The following is an 18,019-nucleotide window of genomic DNA, read 5'->3' as shown; positions in this document are numbered from 1 at the left end:
TGATTTCATTGTTACTGAAAGTTTTATTTGAAGACTGAAGACAAAGGGAAATGAATGTAGATAAAAATGGAGTGCAACTGTTAAATTATAATAATTTATTGATTGCATGTAAAATAGTTTGCTGTTTTACTTTATATTTACATAATGTCCATTTAACTTCATGTTTATTTAAATACAGATGCGTTTAGGATTTAAACTATAGTGAGCCGTCCCAATATGAGCAATCAACACTTCACAGAGAAGGATGATTAGAATTTTTTTTTGTTAACATGGGGAAGGAAGGGTTTGAGAAGTGCTTAAATAAGATATTAAAATAACCTTGTTTTCAATTATTTAAATGTAAAAAAAATTAATTATTACATAAGGAAAATTTTCAAGTTTGAATTAAAGACTAAAATTGGAAAACAATATTCTTCAAGGAGTTTCCGAGGACACAAATTTTGACTACAGAAGGAAAAAATTAAGATTCCGGAAGAATTCTACTCAAAATTCCATTAAATAAAGTAATATGTATTCATGCAAAGTTAAATTTTTTATTTTAATTGAATCCTGAAATTCGGTTACAACTAAGTCAAATTTAAGATAAATTAAGATAATTTAAGTCAAATTTAAAATAAAATTGGATTGTGATTTTGTTATGTAAACATTTGGGGGAAGGAATTTGCTTATTTTTGCTGATGAAGATGGGGGGGGGGAATTTCCGAAAACATATTTACTCAATATTTTAAAGGCGCCTTGAATTAAAAATAAAATTCATAGATTAAGTAATTAATTGAACAATAATACTAGAAATTTTTGTTAATTGTCTTAGTCGTAATTATGCTATTAAAAAATATTAAGTATTATAAAAGATCTTAAGGTAGTTAAATTAAAAAAAAACTAAAATTAATTTAAAAAAAATAAATTTATATTTTTTTAAATTTTTTTTTCTTCTAACATTTAAAAAAAAAATATATAATAATTATGATTTTTCACATTTCCTGTAAGAAATTAACAATTATATAGACATAGTGGCATCGAAAATAAAAAAAGAATGAGAAATATCACATTACACGTGTTCACAACGAAAACGAAACTAACCACACGTGCTTCACTATTCATCATTCTTCAAAATAATTCTTAAAATTCTTTCGTTAACACCTGAAACTCATTAAAAAGGCCCAAAACCTTGTAAGTGCTAATAATTTTTAAGGGAACTGCTTTAATTAAGAAAATTCATTACTAAAATCTTAGATCCATTATCGTTAAACGGTGCTGTGCTTCCAACTCTCTCCGCCTCACTTAGATCACAGCATCAACTCAACATTCTATTTATTATCAAGAACCTGTTTCTTCTCCTTAGCTAACTGTAGTTTCGTTTCCCCTTTTCCACGTGTGGAACATGTGTTGTCATTTAAATCGACGTTGAATTAACCATGTGCGTTTAATTATTTAAAATAAGACGGAAAATATCTTTTTTTATATTAAGTTTTAAAAGAATATCGTCTAAAACCATCATATCATCAATTCTGAGTAATTTTTTGTGCATTAATTCGTCTTTTTTCTTTCTTACGTGATATTAATTAATTGATGTGTTAAGAGTATTCGATAATATAATTAGTGTTTTGGTGGAATAAATTTTTTATTCAAAGCAATTATCCAGTGATTCTATGTGTAAAAATGAGTATTCTTCATTGTGTTTTGATTGAGGATGCATGAGCTTATCAAATTGGATTATTCATTATTATAAAGTTTGATGCAATACTTATGGATTACACTAAACACGTGGGTTAGTACAATTATCTTATTCTTGATTAATTTTATTTTGTAACTAATATAGGCTTTTGTTTGTGAAAAATATTCTTATTAAGAATTGATCGCACAATATTGTTAAAATATATATTCTTGATCGAGGCATGTTTTTAATTTTTCTCGTATTGATACTTTATAGACATAAATATGATTAAATTATTCAATAAATTAAGTGGTACCTAAATAATTATTTTTATTTTAGGTAGATAAATATATCCTATGATAATGTGTAATAATCAAGATGTGTAAATTATATTTATTACATGAAAATATTTATTAAAAACTATATGAAATTATTGTAGGAAACATGAATTTTTATTACTTTCAGAATCTTTTATTGTAGAACAAAATTAAATTTTATAAATGTAATACGATTATAAAAAATAATTAAAAAAAATTGTACTTGAATAAATTGTTACTCTATGTAAATTAATAAATTTTAAGATAAAACTTGAATTAGTAATTATGGTAATGAATTGGTAAATATGTTTTATGTAATGTTAATAATACTTTTTTGAAAAAAAGACTAGATAAAAATATTTTAAAATTATTCCTTGGTATTATTTATTTTAGAAATGCTTTAAAATTAGTTAATTTAAGAACAAAATTATTGTTGTATAACCTTAGTAACTCCTTTGTATTACACAATTATGTATGCGTACATTACATTAGTCCTCAATGATAATCATAAAACTCAATTAAATTGATTTGCGTAATTACCATTGATGTTCAGTTGTTAGATAGAATTTTTTTTTCTTGATAATTTTTCTCAATTCCGAATTTAATAAAATTCTTTTTATTTTAGATCTCTAAAGAGTAGGCAAGTTTTTGAGTAGAAAGATAATCTTACATGCATTCGTAAACATTTATAAGAACATATAATTTAATATTACGATTTAGATTATTCTGTTTTTGATTAGATCATTTTATTTCTGCTCTTCACCCAAGAAACTTCTTTATAAATTTTTAAAAAATATAAGTTTTGTTAGCAAGTTAAGAGACTTTTCCTCTTTGACTGACTGTTGTGGCCAAATGGCATCAAACTACTCTAAATAAAATTTAAAGATGTATTAAAAGTAGTGTTATTTTAATTTTAAGACTTAAAATAAATCAATTATGTTTTACAGTATACTTTAATTGATCGATGTAGTTTGTTTACATTCATTATTTCATACGTATTGTGCAACCTTTTTAAGCCTGGCCTCTTTCTGTAATCAAAAAATTATTTACAAGCCCCATAATTTTATTAATAAATTGAAAAACGTGTTTTTAAAGCTATGCATAATTATAATTAATATTACTAAATTAATTTATATTTTATTTATTTCAAATAGTTTCTTATGATGTTTCCTAAATATTTGTAAAATTTAAAAGAAACTTTTTAGTAGGCTTATATTCAGCATTATTGCATAAATTTTTTAATTTATGTAAAATTGTTTGGAAGCAGTGATTTGAAAGCAATTCCAAAGCTATGATTTGAGTAAAAATATTTTTGAGACATTTAAATGATGAATTTTCCAGCATTGGTAAATGGTTAAGGATAAATTATAACCAAGCAATTAAGTTTATAGTTGCATTAGTTTGTGACATTCACTGATGTTACCTGAAATAGGTAAAAGAACAATATATTAATCTATTTTGTTAGTTTCGCTTGAATTGGGAAGACAAATAAAATTGGATTTTAAATAAAAGGTTTGTATTATACAATCAAAAGATTTAAACACTGTAAATCCAATCCATTGAATAATTTTTGAAAGAGAACGCAAAATAAATTAAGCGTTATTATATTTTAATTCAAACCATATGCTGAATCTTTTCATATTTTCGTTAAAGCAAGCACGTACTGAAGTTACTGCGCATGTCCGTACATGCGCAGTAATTTCAAAACACTGCGCGGGCATGTGTTTCTTCAAAACATATGCAAGTGAGCGTAAATGTTTAAGTAGGTGAGACAGTATTGCTAAAAGTTTCTTTTAAAATAAAGATAATTAAATAAATAAATAATATTTAAAAAAATATGGGGGATATTTTCGTATAGTGGTCTGTCGTGCCAACTACAATCGCCGAGATGCCACATGGATTTTAATCTTGCAATTTTTTTTAAAAAAATAAAACATTTATATGTTTTGGCTACCAGTTATACCTTTCGAGTTAGTCACTTTCTGTGATGTTTTTTTTTTCTTTCTACGCGGGCCGCTGCATGGAAATTGCCAAGACTTGGCGATTATTCTGCAACAGATCAAGATATGGAAATCTCCCCGGAATGTGTTGAAAATTAAGAATATGTAAATGACTTAGATGTGCCCGATGAAATTGTAGGGACCTATTATTGATTTATAAATAAATCTTACCGCTGAAATAATAACCATTTATTATTAAATTTCATTTATAGAAAAAGACAATCTTTTAAATGATATATTGATTTTGTAACATAAATGGGAATTGATTATGTTGTACATTAAATAAATATTGTAATTATATTAATTATTTAAGAGATTTTCAAAAGTTTTGAGAAAACTCTGTGACGAGATTGATTATTAAAAAACTCAATATTTTTATAAGGCGTTTTTATTAGTCCCATTAATCTCTATTATGAAAATATAATTAGTTTTGACTTTAAGTTACATAAACCAATGCTAATAAAATTTGAAAATCAAAATCCTTTTCCAAAAAATAATAAAAAAAGCATGCTCAGCAATATGAAAGAAAAGATATCACATGCAGCAACTCGACAGCCAAGCAGGGGAGTAAGGCAGAAAAGACTAATTTCAGTATCACTTGGGGAAGGAAATTATACCAGCTTTCACTCTTTTTTTTTCTTCATAAAAAATGTTTCTAAAATTCAAAAAAAAAAAAGTCCTCTGATTAGTTGAAATATTGATTTAGTGACAGCTCAATTAAATAATATACAGTGTTTTAGTTTCATAAAACTGGATAAAGCTTTATTTTAGAATAATCATATCGCTTTCATAATGAATCATAAAGCTTTATTTTAGATAGAATTTTCATAAAGCTTAATTTATAAATATTGATACGATAATAAACCTCAGTAATTGTTTCTAGCTAAACTGATATTAACTATATTAAAATTAAATTTTAACGAAATCCCTTTTGTAGGCTTAAATTATTCAAATGCGATTTAAAATATTTAATTGCTTTATGCGTTGAACTATGCCGTAGTAGTTTCATTTGTAAAATGTTAATTGCTTATGGGTGTCATCTTTTAAAAAGTAAAATTTTGTATCAAAGCATTTTTCTTTCTATGATAGAATATTTTTTATTGGATAATATTTTCTTATTGGATTGTGTGAAAAGTTCATTTTTATTTTTTTGAAAAAATATCATTTTTTATCCAAAAGCTTTCTTTTTTTCTTCTTTTTGTTAGCTGCAGCTTTTTTTTTAACAAATTTTATATATTAAAGCTATATTTAAGAAAAATTTTAATTATCAGGTAGCAAGTTGCATTTCGAAATTATCCTGTTTTAAGCCTTTAATTATAGATAATTTTTATCAAAATATATCCATTACTATGGTAAAATATTTATCTCGGTTGTTAGGCTTATCAGTAAAGGAATAATATGGAATTTTGTATTTACCTAAAAGCATATGTACTTTTAGTATCTGCCAACAGATAACAAATAGTAGTTGATAACTAAGAGAAATATAAAGTCTATGTTTATTCTTATATTTTCGACAGTGGTAATTTCTGATAGTAGTTTTTCAGAAAGTAACTAGCATTTTGAATAAAAATTTAAAAACAAGAACTAAATTCGTAAGAATATTTTCTTAGCACTTTATTTCTCTTAAAGTTTAAACTCAGTGATACATTTAGGGGAAACATGTGAAGTTGGACACGTTTTTGCAAAATATTACTTGATAATTTTTATTTATTTTACTATTTTATGAATTTTTTTTAAAATCTCGTTTTTGTTAATTTAATGAAATTTCCTTGTTTGATTATTTGATCGCTTGTAAACCTTGTCATCGATTTATATTATTATTTTTTACCTAAAATATAAATTATCCATCTTATTAATGATTTTAGAGAACAAATTTAAAAAAATTAATCAAACCTATTTAAAGCTAGTTTCTGATAAAAAAAAAAAATTTGAAACCTTCTCAGGTTTGAATCATAAAGATAGTTAAAGACTATTATTCACACACATGCTTATTTCTTGATTTATTTCTAATATTTTATAAAATTTCCGTCGTCTTTCATGCTGAGCCTTTTATCGATTTCTTCTTTAAGTGTTTCTGACAAAATTTAATTTTTTGATTCAAACATTAACAGTCGTTTTGTATAAATTAATTAAAAAAACACTCTAACATAGAAGGTAAATATAAGCAATTAATAGCATCAATGGCACGACAGCACCTGGTGGCGTCTCTAGAGCATTCATTACACCAATTTATTTACTGGCTTTAAGTATATTAATCTAGTTTTTTTTTTACAAAGGATATAAATGTTTAAATAGTGCAACAAAAAATATCGAGTGAGCAAACGTCCCATGTTTCTCCTTATCGTTTATATCTATTTTTAAATTACTTATTTTTATATATACTCCAATTTTTAAAATTAGACTAACGCCAGTTCATTCATTTATCACCTGCGAAATAAGTAAGTTAAATTATATATATCCCACCCGTGCTTCAGTTATCAAATAAAATGAAACAATATCTACTTTTTATTATGTAGTGTTATGCCAAAGCAATTTTAGCGCACAAATACCTAATACTTTTTTTTAATAACTCATTCAAGTCGAACACAACACAGAAAATAATTTGTTATTTATTTTTATTTAATTTTTGTTTTACTGTTATTAGTTTCTTTTAGAATGATGTTTCAATTTTTCTTTGTTAAATAAATAATACGAAAAAAAAACCTTCGTTTACGTTACTAATCGATATCTAAATGAAAATTTCTCAAAAAATAATCAGAAAAAATAAGCAGTATTTTCACATAGGTTTAAAAAATATAAATTTTTTTTCTTCTTCGTAGCTTGCAGTTTTGTTTAATCTTATTTTAGAAAAGCGATTCGCAATTTTTTTCGACTAAGAAACCATAAATGATCGATCTTCTTTTAGCGGAACCCCGAGACTTTATGAAATAAATTTCGCATTTCTGAATATGTTAATCTAAGCAGAACTATTAATTATTTTGAAAATATTCAATGATTGAAATCTTATTAATTATTTTGAAAATATTTAGTGGATGTATGAAGTATGAAATTTTTTAATCATATCGTTTTATCAATATCAGTCTTAAAATTGGGTTTCATGTCAGAAAATTGAATTTACAGATCTATAGCGGCATCTAGTCTAGTTTATAATTTGAATTTAGTGGGTGCATAAAGTGAAAATAAATCAGTTGAAATGGTTTTCGTTGAAATAAAAGTGAAAAATGGGGAAAATAAAAGGCGAAAATGGTTATCAGAGGAACATACATCTTCACTGTTATTTTTATTTAATGCGAAATACTGATGTAGTTTTCTATAAATTAAATCCTTTTCGTTATTCATTTAATGTATTGTTATTTGAAAATACATTTATTATTTCTACTTTTATTTCTTCTCAAGCATTTAGATTAAATAATTTAATGAAAATAACGGAAAAGTAAAATAATGGATAATCAATTAAATATAAAGTTAATAACAGGTTTCGCAAATCGTAACTGATTAAAAACGTCTTATCTCTCGGTACTCCTGTGACCCTTTTACGGAGTTCATCCATGGGTTCCATGAAACATCATTTGGGAACAGCTGTTCTAGACGTTTGTACCACTAAACTACTACAAAACATTTAAAAATTCTTCAAACCAAAAAATAATTTTGGGGCAACCCTTCCAAATTCAGTTAGGTGTTCAGCCAAAGCCTCCTAGAGAAGTGGCTCACTTCTCTAGGAGGCTTTGGTTCAGCGTGCCAAAAAAAAAAACGAACCACTGTAAATAACTTTTGTTTTTATGATCAAATCTTTACGTTCTAGGACTCAATCTTAATGGTTCGAGCGGGTAACCTCAACTATGCTGTGTAATTAGTGCAGACGATATTTAAGTTACGAAATCAGACGCGAAAACGTACTTTCTCTGAATAAACATATATATATATATATATTTGACCCACAAAATATAGGGGGCAGTCACAATCTGGGAATTATGGTCCCCAGAGTTTGATCACGAGAACTGTCTAAAGTTTAAGTTTGAGCCCCTTGATGTTAATTTTACATTTTGCGTATTTCGCCATATCTCGAGAACTTTTTAAGCAAATTGAAAAAATTTTGTAACTTTTTAGTAAATTATATTTTTAAAAGATGTTTAAATAAAAAANACCGTTTTTCTGATTAATTTTTTTGACACCTATTCGACTTTTTTGGTTTGTATTCGAAAATGATATTTTGGAATCAGTTGCGTGCCCCCCCTGCAACAGTCTCGCGCCCCCCTAGGGGGGCGCGCCCCACAGTTTGGAACACACTGCCGTAGAGTATCCTTATCTCCTAGTCTTCCTCTTCGTCATTTCCCCTCTATAAACAAAAGGGTAATCTTTTTAGTGGGAGACGAATCGTTTTATATTCGATTATCGGTCCAAAACTTTTTCTCAGCCCTCTTCCACTTTATTTAGTGTACAGCATTAATTTCCTCTTAGAGCAGCAGGTCTTTCTAACGTCCAGTATAGATTTTCGATGTATTTTAATCCTAACTATCTATTGTTTGAACTCAATTATTTTAATCACAAAAATTATTCAAGATTCAGTATTAATTAAAAAAATATCCTGATTAGAGCGGAACTAATAAACAGATTACTGTCTAATATAGCATTCGAGGTTGAATGCTAGGTAAATCTTTTTTCTTTTAGGTAACTTTTCTTTTTTTTTTTCCTAAGCAAAGCTCATCACCTGCGAGTATCATTTGCATTAAATTGCTTAAGCCGTCCGTTACTAAACATGCAGTTAAAAGAGAGAGGGGAAGAAAAAAAAAAACGATAAGTATAAGGGGTGGGAGGACTAATTTGTACATGAAGGGTTACTTCCGCCTGATTTCGAGGATGACTTCCTCCGAATTATGTAACGCCTACCAAGAAGGCAATAGATATTAACACCAACGACGGCGATATTCGATACACTCGGCGTCACACGCACGACATCCTGCTTCCTTGGCCGTAACGAAAAGAAGAAAAAAAATGTTAGTCTCCATTTTGCTTTCTAAATAGTGATGGGAAAGCTAGGAAAAATTTTGTTTAACCCCCCCCCTCCCATCAAATTAACCTGCCCCATGCCCTTTTCCTACTGCGGCATCTTTGGAGGAGAGCATCAACCGGAGAAAATAGTTGTAATTTGCTTTTACTGATGTGTTAGCTTAAGTACGACATTTATTAATATTCGAATATGTTTGTCTCTCGTTTTAATTTTTAAGCATTTATCAATTGTGATGTAATTTGTTTTTATTTATATTCATTTGTATAATTTATTGTGTGTCTGAAGTGTTTAAATAAATCGGAGAAAATGTTTTCAGGTAGATGGACGGCAATCTCGGAATACGGATTCTGCAATCCTTGTGAGAATAATTAGGTTCCGAAATGGCTGAGAACTCTTCACAAGACGTCCGTAGTTCAATATCGTCGATCTTCGTCAGAATATGATCGCCGATTTCGATAAAATGTGACGCCTTACCCTCTCTAGTGGGATTTATGTATTCCATAATTCTGTGTCATATTTAATTTTCTCAAAATAAAAGTACATTAATGCAGAGACCAAGTATGTCCTAAGTCTCAATTCAAAATTTTCGAATAAGATTGAAAATGAATAAGATTGGTCGTGTTAATTGATGAAGTAAATTTTAAAGAATTTTATGCATCTTCAAAATAAAAACCAATTCCATTTTGTTTAACTTTTTTTTTTTAATGTGGGTGTATTTTATCACTGTGAGTTTTGCATTATAATTTGATAATCATCATCGTCCTTCTGATAAATGATATAATAAAGCTAATTTTTAGTAGTTTGTATATAATTGAGAGATACAAAAGACTGAATTTTTTTAAAAGTATTATTTACTTATTGTAAAATAATTTTATCGAATTACTGAACGATATTACAAGAAGTCAAGACAAAGTCGCTCTAATCTTCAAGACAATTCAAATACATTCCGAAGCTATTATTCTAAATAATAGAGCCTTCCAATCCACAAGCAAATCAATGATTTACTATACATTCAATTACATGTATATCAGATTAAACTCGAGGCCGATGCCTTAGAAAGAATCCAGTTATATAAAAGAGAACCGCAGTTCGTCATAACCCGTTCCCTGTGTTACCATTTCGGGGTCAGTTTGAAAATTCATTCTGACGTTCTTTTAATGAAACGTCATCTGGTTAAGCCTCGTGTGAGACTACCAAATATAGGAATAAGAAAGTGGCAACCAGTTCTTGCTTTATGACAGCTCCGGCCTAGTTGATCTTCCTTGTCACGTTTTCGGCATCAGAGCTCTGTGATGAAATGAAAAGCCATAGATCTTGTTTGAGGTACCATTGAAAAATGATACTTGGCTAATTTTCCATCTTTAAAAGGGTTGCGGTAATTTCCCTTTTGTCTCAGGCAGTGTGGCTTGTTTTTTTTCCATCTTCTTCTTGAGAAGTGGATTCCTCTCCGCATTTTGCAGTTCCGGTATTCCAATTTTCAAGGTTAAGAATGCGGCTATTTCACGTTTCGTGCCGTGACGAATGATGTTTGCGTCTTCTTCATTGTAGTTTCGTTTCTGTTTTTTTCTTCCTCTCTGGATGTTTCTGGTTCTGGTAAACAATACATTTAATGTATTGTTTAGTTAACAATTTTGTTGCAAATGCCACCGTAATCTAAACAGTCGATTTTGTGGATTTTAGATCCATATCAATGCCTAATATGGATAGAAACTTTATTTTAGTTTTTTTTTTTCATGGCGTAAAAACCAACTACATCATCTACATTTTAACATTAACTACATCCAGCTAAGAGAAATCACCTAAAAGGGTGGACGGCATGATGTTTTGCTCCCATCCCAATTTGAGAATATGAACGTATTTCTCCCGGATAAGAGCTTGGAATATAATAAAATTATTAACGCAACTAATAATGTATTATTATTTTTAATTTAAAATTTAGCTCCTTCGGCTATCCATAATTATAACATCATACAAAGTTCATAGCTTAATTCACGGCGAAAGTAATTTCAATATAAGGTGTGTTGCCTGAATGTAGGATGGGTGTTGAAAGGTTTTGCTTGTATTTATGAAATGAACACATGCATTTTTTAATCCCCACACTTTGGCGTGATAAAAAAAAATGCAGTACAAATACACTACAAAATGTTCATTGGGCAACGTTTTGTGATATTCCATAATCTACAGGGCCATCAGCTCAGTAACTGCCACCCTTAACAATGCTTACATTTCTCTTTATTTCTAACTGTACCATACAGTATAGCTCTGTTGTACGAATAATTTTTGTCGTGAAATCGCATGCATTTCCCAGGCTTTCATCTACAAAACGCAACTTTTACAATCATGCAAGGGTGCCCACAGGGAAGTAGCAAAGGATGCAAGTCGCAATAGACAGTTAAGAGAAGGGTGCTTTTTCTTTTAGTATTTTAAATACCTTTTTGAAGCTATAAAACTAGAAAGTAGTGGTGAGACAGTGTCGCTTTGAGCTAATTCTTAAGTGTAAGCAAAAATATTTCTAGCGCACCTTCAATTAAGAATAATAATAAATATGATAATAGTAAATAGTATAATAAATTTTACTTATTTTTAAAAATAAGTCAAAATCTTCAATTTATATACATATAAATATTTTTTTTTTGTTTTTATTTTTTATTTTTTTAGAATGGAATCATTGAGCTCTGAAATAATGAAGAGATAAATACGTAACATCAAATGATTACATTTCTCTCAAAAATAAAAATTACTAAGAGAAAGCTAAGATAGAAAGAAATATGTTTTATACTCTTCTAACAAACTTCGTGCTATAAATATAGAAATTGTGGGAAAAAAATAAATCTCATTATTAATTTATTTTGCTATTTATTTCACGTTGCGAAATTTCATATTGTTTTTTTTTCTAAAATTGATGCATTTTAAAAAAAATTGTGTACTTATAAAATAAATGAAAGCAAAATGACTATAAAACTTTTCAATTAACATTACATAAACTGAAAAGTAATAAAATTTGTACATTAATGATGAATCTATGAGTAATTTGAGCCTGCAATTGCTGATATACTTTTAGAATTTTAGAAACTAATACAAAATTTAGAAAGATGCTTTTTTTTAAAAAAAACTACTGTGTAGCTAGAAATTCAATGCGTGTCTGTTATTCCCTTCTTTTAACATAGTAATTTGAAGAAAAAAAATTGACAAATCGGAAACCAGTCTTTGTCTATTTATTTTTCATAATAAATTTTGTATCAATGGTTATGTAAATAGGGCAATATTATATATTATATATACACACACATAGGGCAATATTATATATACACACACACTGCGTGAGCATTTGTGTTCGTTTCTAAAACGGGGGTCGCGTCTAACTTTTTTCTAATGTCTAATATCGAGTACCAATGTATGTATTCGATAATATTAAATAGAAAAAAGATATTTGATGTCTAAAAATAATTAATATGTCAGTTAATTAATTGAATGTAACTTCTATTGCTTTTCTCTCAATGTGTCACACTAAGGCTCTCGAAGTCAATGAGCTGATAAAAAGAACAAAACAGGGACATTTTAAATTCATTTTAATTTTATGCGACTATCGTTGTTTGTAGGATAATTATCAACCTGTTGTGTTATACTTCCTTATGTCTATCTTAAAAAAACACAAGTTCTGTCGTATTTGTGTTGAATCAACACAGCAGATTATTAAAGGCGTTTAACATTATTTAACATGTTGATAATATAATTACATATTTAATGATGTATGTAGGGTAATTCATTTATTTTATCGCGCTCTTGTACGCATAATCAACATGAATTTTTATTTATTTATATTTCTTTAATTGTGGTCATTGCAGACAAAAAGTAGGGGCTGCCAATAAATTGCGTTAGGGAATTTTAGATTTTTTTTATTTGTTAATTTCGTTTTTAAAAAGTTATAGCTCAACTTTTAAACTGATATAAGATAAAAAAGTGTAATAGAATAAAAAGTTATATATTTGAAGAAGTAGAATATTTGATAAATTTAAACAAATAAACAGAAAATTGCCTATTTGTATCCGAAATTTACTGAAAGACTATTGAACACTAAGTACAATATAGGGATAAAAAAAATATAGACGGATATTTTATTATGTATTACATAAAAAAAAAATTTTTTATAGATATAATTTTAAAATTTATAACTAATTAAAACCAAGATACCTTTTATACAACAATATTTTAACATCAGTGTAAATAGGTCTCTACTTTTCTATAAATCCTTATTTCTCGGTAAATTTGTGTTTGTAAGAAAATATTTTTTATTACTTAATTCAGATTGGATCAAACAATAGTTTTAACAGTCACGTTATTTAAAAGAAAAAATATATAACGTTTTAAAAAAAGTTTGTCAATTCCCAGTCATCATTTTGCAGGGGCAATGTAATCAGCATTTAGAAAAATTGCCGATTTTTTACCATTTATTAAGTGTTTTCCAAATCAAATTAATTCTATCTAATCATGTGTTTAAAATGAATTTATAAAGAATATATATTTTAATGGTGGGCGGACCGTGAGAAAATAGTAGCTTCATGGTTAAAAATTAGTGATGAGGAAAAATTCTAAAGATGTCCCCCCTTTTATTTTTTACTTTCTGGCGGCTTTCAGAGACTTATCCACCTTTCGCTTTCATTTTGTCACACCAAGAAGAATGCGATTGGTGGCGCTCCCATATAAAAACTAATGTCTTAATAAGCCCTGTGACAAACGAAAAATTTCGGGCCCCTCTTAGAACTTTTCCTGGAAGGTAGATTTCAAATCCCTACCAGAAGAGCAACCCTACCTTATTGTGTGAGGAAGCACACCAAGAAGGAAACAAAATCCATCACATTTCATGTAAACATGCAATTATCTTTAGTTACCCATGAGGGGTAGGGATTCTTCTTTTTGTGCCCTACACAATTCACCTTTATTTGGGGAATGGATAAATCATTCTAAAAACCACTAAGCATGTGACTGACAGGGTGGAAGAAGATTTCTGGTTAAAAGAGGATGTTCTAGCTGTGCAGATAGGAACAAACAGCATTGAAACATATTGTTGTATGACAGGAGATAGATAGTTAACCATTGAATATGCAAATGTAATTAACCCTTCAAAATCAAACTGCAGGGAAGTTCTGAGAAAAACTTCTTCCAGGGGGCTAACTACTAGGGTGGTACACAATCTTTGGAACCTATTTTTAGAATTTCGACCAAGATATTGCACCCTAACGAAAATCATAAGTCACCTTGGATTTTAACAATTTTTTCTGTTTCACTAAGGTTTTAAAATGCATGGGGGTAGTTTGAATTACACGAAAAGAAGGGAAAAAAAAGATTTCATAAATTAATGTAATTCTTTAAAAAAGTTTTAATTATTAACAAATAAAAAAAAAGACGACTGATTCAAAATTATAATTTCAGTTCAGCAATTTCATTTCTTTACTTTCAACCAAGAACTAACGCTTATTTATGATTTTTATTACACTAAACAAATTATATACATTTATAATCTTCATTATTACACACGTTTTTAATATACATTAATAAAATAGCTAAGTGAGTACTCCTTATTTTTTATGGGCATCGTTCGAAGTAATTTCTGTTCATGTTTTTCAATCTTGTGCAATAAGTTATCCCAAACACCCATACTCAAGGTTATAGTTATGAGGCTATCTTAATGTTTTTGATAGGACACGGCCAGCAATTAAATAGAATCATTAAACGTGAAAGATTATATTATAAACATAATTAGTACATAAAAATTAATTAAATTAATTCGCAATTGTCTCCTAATTAAACTAGATCCAAAAATTAATGAATTTAAAAGTGAATGAAAAGTTTTCGCTCACTATTATATCATTTTCCTTTCATAAACATGTATACACATACAATAAAAGCACAACATATAAAAGTACAAACAATATTGTTAACAGAGACGAGATTATCTTTATCAACGAATTTTATTTGTCCTTTTATATTTTTATTTGCTTCGTTAACATATTATTAACCAAGTCTGAATTTGTCAGTAATATTTTTATATTATTTTAAATGTTTTTAATGAACTGGAAAATTATAAATACGACTGAAAATTCGTTGTGTTTCTTGAAAAAGTGAAAAAATAAAACATATGTATGTATGAAAAAAACTATTAAAATATGAATTTTGTATCATAACTAAACAATTATATTCTTCCAATAGAATTTACTGAATACAAAAAAAATAATAATAATAATAACTAAGCGAGCTTAAATTTTTTAGGATGTTGTAATCTAGACAAATTCCATATTTCTTGCGAGTTCATGGTTCGTTTTAAGAAACATATGTCAGTGAGTTTCTAATTGAATTAAACCATGAAAAGAAATCCCGTGTGATTGGACAAATATGTTTTGTTGTGATTACTAGTAATGCATACAACTATATTACAATTTTGTTTAACTGTAATAGTTTGGAGTTTGGAAATAATAAAAAAAATGAAATAAATAGATATTATTTTTAACAGCTTGTAATCTATAATAAATGTCATTTTTAATAAAATAGCTTTCTTCCAGATCACTTTTTCACACAACCGACAGTAAAAACTATTAAATATTTAAAGTAATAGTCATTAATAAGTTAACTTCGAAGAATTTGTCATTTAACCTGACTCTTTATTCCAAGCGGCCTTTTAATAGGACGGTATTTTTATTCAATGAAGTAATAAGAGGTTGCACAAGTGCTTCATAACTAAGATTTATTTAAAAAAAAAAAAAAAAAAAAATTGTTCTGACTATCTTATTTTAACATCATAAAGATAATTCAATTTTTAAGAGGTAGGTAATATGATAAAATATTCCCTCAGTATACGCAAATATGCACTACCACTTTCTTCATATAGGCATTTTTCAGAAAAAGTTCGTTTTTTTTGTTACATGGATTAATAAATCTGAATCATTTGCATCAATTAATAAATTATTGATTGAATTAATAAATCTGAATCATTGCAAATTGAATAATTTGCATCAAGAAATTCCATTATTAACAGATCTTGGCTTTAACTTATTAGAAGAAGAGTATTATCTTAGAAAATGGAAACTAATTCTTTCACTTTTTTTGTATTCATTTCAAGTCCTAAGTCATTGTTTGGATTAAAATAGTGCAAATTATTTAATTGAAAACCAACAAACACTCTATTATTAGTAGAAGGGCAACCGGTAAGAATAGATTTTTTTAAAAAAATTTCTAATAAGGATAATTTTAAGCGGATACATATGATTATTATTTTAAAGTTCTGCCTTGACCTGTGTAGAAAAGGTAGAATCAATTTATCATAGTCACAGTAATGGAAGTGAGTTAACTCTTTGTGTTTACTTTAAAGTGAACTGAACTACTATTATAGCGGAAATAAATAAATTTTTCTTGGAATTCTGGTTTGATTACGTCGAAAATCCGAGGTCCTTGGGCGTACTTTTGCCTTGATATACGTAAATTAATATACTAAATTTTAATGTGAGGACTCTTTTATATTAGAAAAAGGGGTAGAATGGGTATATAATCTTAAGTGGAAATTGGTTGTTATAAAAATGGCAAGCACAGTCATTTCGTATTCTTTTGGGGAAACAATAATCTGTCTTGCGGTTTAGTAGTATGGTCATCTATTTTTCTCCCCATGGCAAAAAAATATCTTATTGTTAATTATGCAGTGCATTAAATAACTAGAAAATTTAACTATATATTGAGTTTCTGATCGTCTGGTTTTGAACTTTTCGAAGTGGGGTCAGGATAGCCTATCCGAAGAATCCCCGTGTATTAAATGGTGACTGGTGCACGTTAAATCTGTCAGGGTCACAAAGTCCTCCAAGTTCCCATTATAAGTCAATACTTCTGGGGTTACTGATCCAGGAGTTCTCTTTGTCATCTGGATTGGGTTCAAAATTACAAGGCTACGAAGCTGAACAAATCGTAAACTCAAAATTCGGGTCCGTTCGAATCCCAGTGATGCCTGGTAGATACGAATTCCGCACCCAGCTCGCACCGACCACAGTGCTGACGTAAAATATCCTCAGTGGCATACGGATCATGGGTGAGAATCCCAATGCCATCGGGCTTACCCTGAGAGGTTTTCGTGGTTATTTCCTCTCCATGTTGCGCAAATGCGGAATAGTTCAATCAGAAAATCCTCCACGAATTCACAGCTGTAAATGTAGTGCCGATGTATTTCTTTCTCGTATCTTTGAGTGACAGGTGGAAAAAATTTTTATTTTTATTTTAGTGCAGTGGTGATAATTTTCTTTATTGTATGTAAAACGTTGGTCTCCACTGGACATTTTATATAATTTCTTCATTAAAATAATATTTTTAGGGTTTAGCCTTTTTATTCATGTCTTCACATAGCAATTCTGTAAGTAAAAATATTGGTTTTTCCCTCGTTGAACAATTTTAATCAGTCAAGAATTTCGAATGCAAGTAAGAATTTCTTATTTGCAATGAAAAATTATAAGAAAGCTGGGAAATTTGAATTAAGTTAACTTTTTGATAGTTTTATGACAGATAAATATCCTATTGTTTGAGTTTAGTGATTTTTGTTTCTAGACACTGTGAAGGAATACATGATAAAATATTACATAATATTTAAAAAGTGCTATGAATTAAAGTTTATCATTATTTTATGCAATAATGGAAAATAATTAAAATTGAACAAAATATTATAAATTAACCTTTCGCATTTATGAAGTTCCCTTTTCTCTAAGCCTAAATAAAAATCGTTTTATTTATTCATTTTTTTGCTGATATTGCATGTAAATATATATATTTATTTACGTGTGTTTTGTTAATGAGTTACACAGTGCCAACGTTTTCAAGAGGAAAAAAAAAAAAAGAAGGGCATGATTTGGTAGACAAAGCAACTTTAGTTGAAAAATGAATAGATACATAATTTTCAAACTATGAAGCTGCGGTTATTGTTATTAATTAAACAGAATATTTATAAAGAGATATAATTCTAGAATGAATATTCTTTTCTAAGGATATTCATTATCATAAGAGAGGTAATTCT

At 28.2% G+C, this 18,019-nt stretch overlaps 1 protein-coding gene across 2 annotated transcripts in view; it reads left to right on the top strand.

Moving 5' to 3' along the window:
• Window positions 1-1,222: 1,222 nt before the first annotated feature.
• Window positions 1,223-18,019, top strand: part of LOC107447724 (uncharacterized) — a 38,428-nt gene continuing 21,631 nt past the window's right edge. The window contains exons 1-2 of one of the 2 annotated variants that reach the window (XM_071177572.1): window positions 1,380-1,768; window positions 9,296-9,441. The gene's annotated coding sequence lies outside the window, so the exon portion shown is untranslated. Of the gene's footprint in view, window positions 1,769-9,295; window positions 9,442-18,019 lie in introns of both variants that reach the window. The other variant, XM_016062725.3, reaches the window with a different exon arrangement.

This window comes from Parasteatoda tepidariorum, chromosome 2, assembly GCF_043381705.1.
Source record: "Parasteatoda tepidariorum isolate YZ-2023 chromosome 2, CAS_Ptep_4.0, whole genome shotgun sequence".
Lineage (NCBI taxonomy): Eukaryota > Metazoa > Arthropoda > Arachnida > Araneae > Theridiidae > Parasteatoda > Parasteatoda tepidariorum.
The sequence above is the reverse complement of the archived record's forward strand: the minus strand, read 5'-3'. Positions and strand labels throughout refer to the sequence as shown.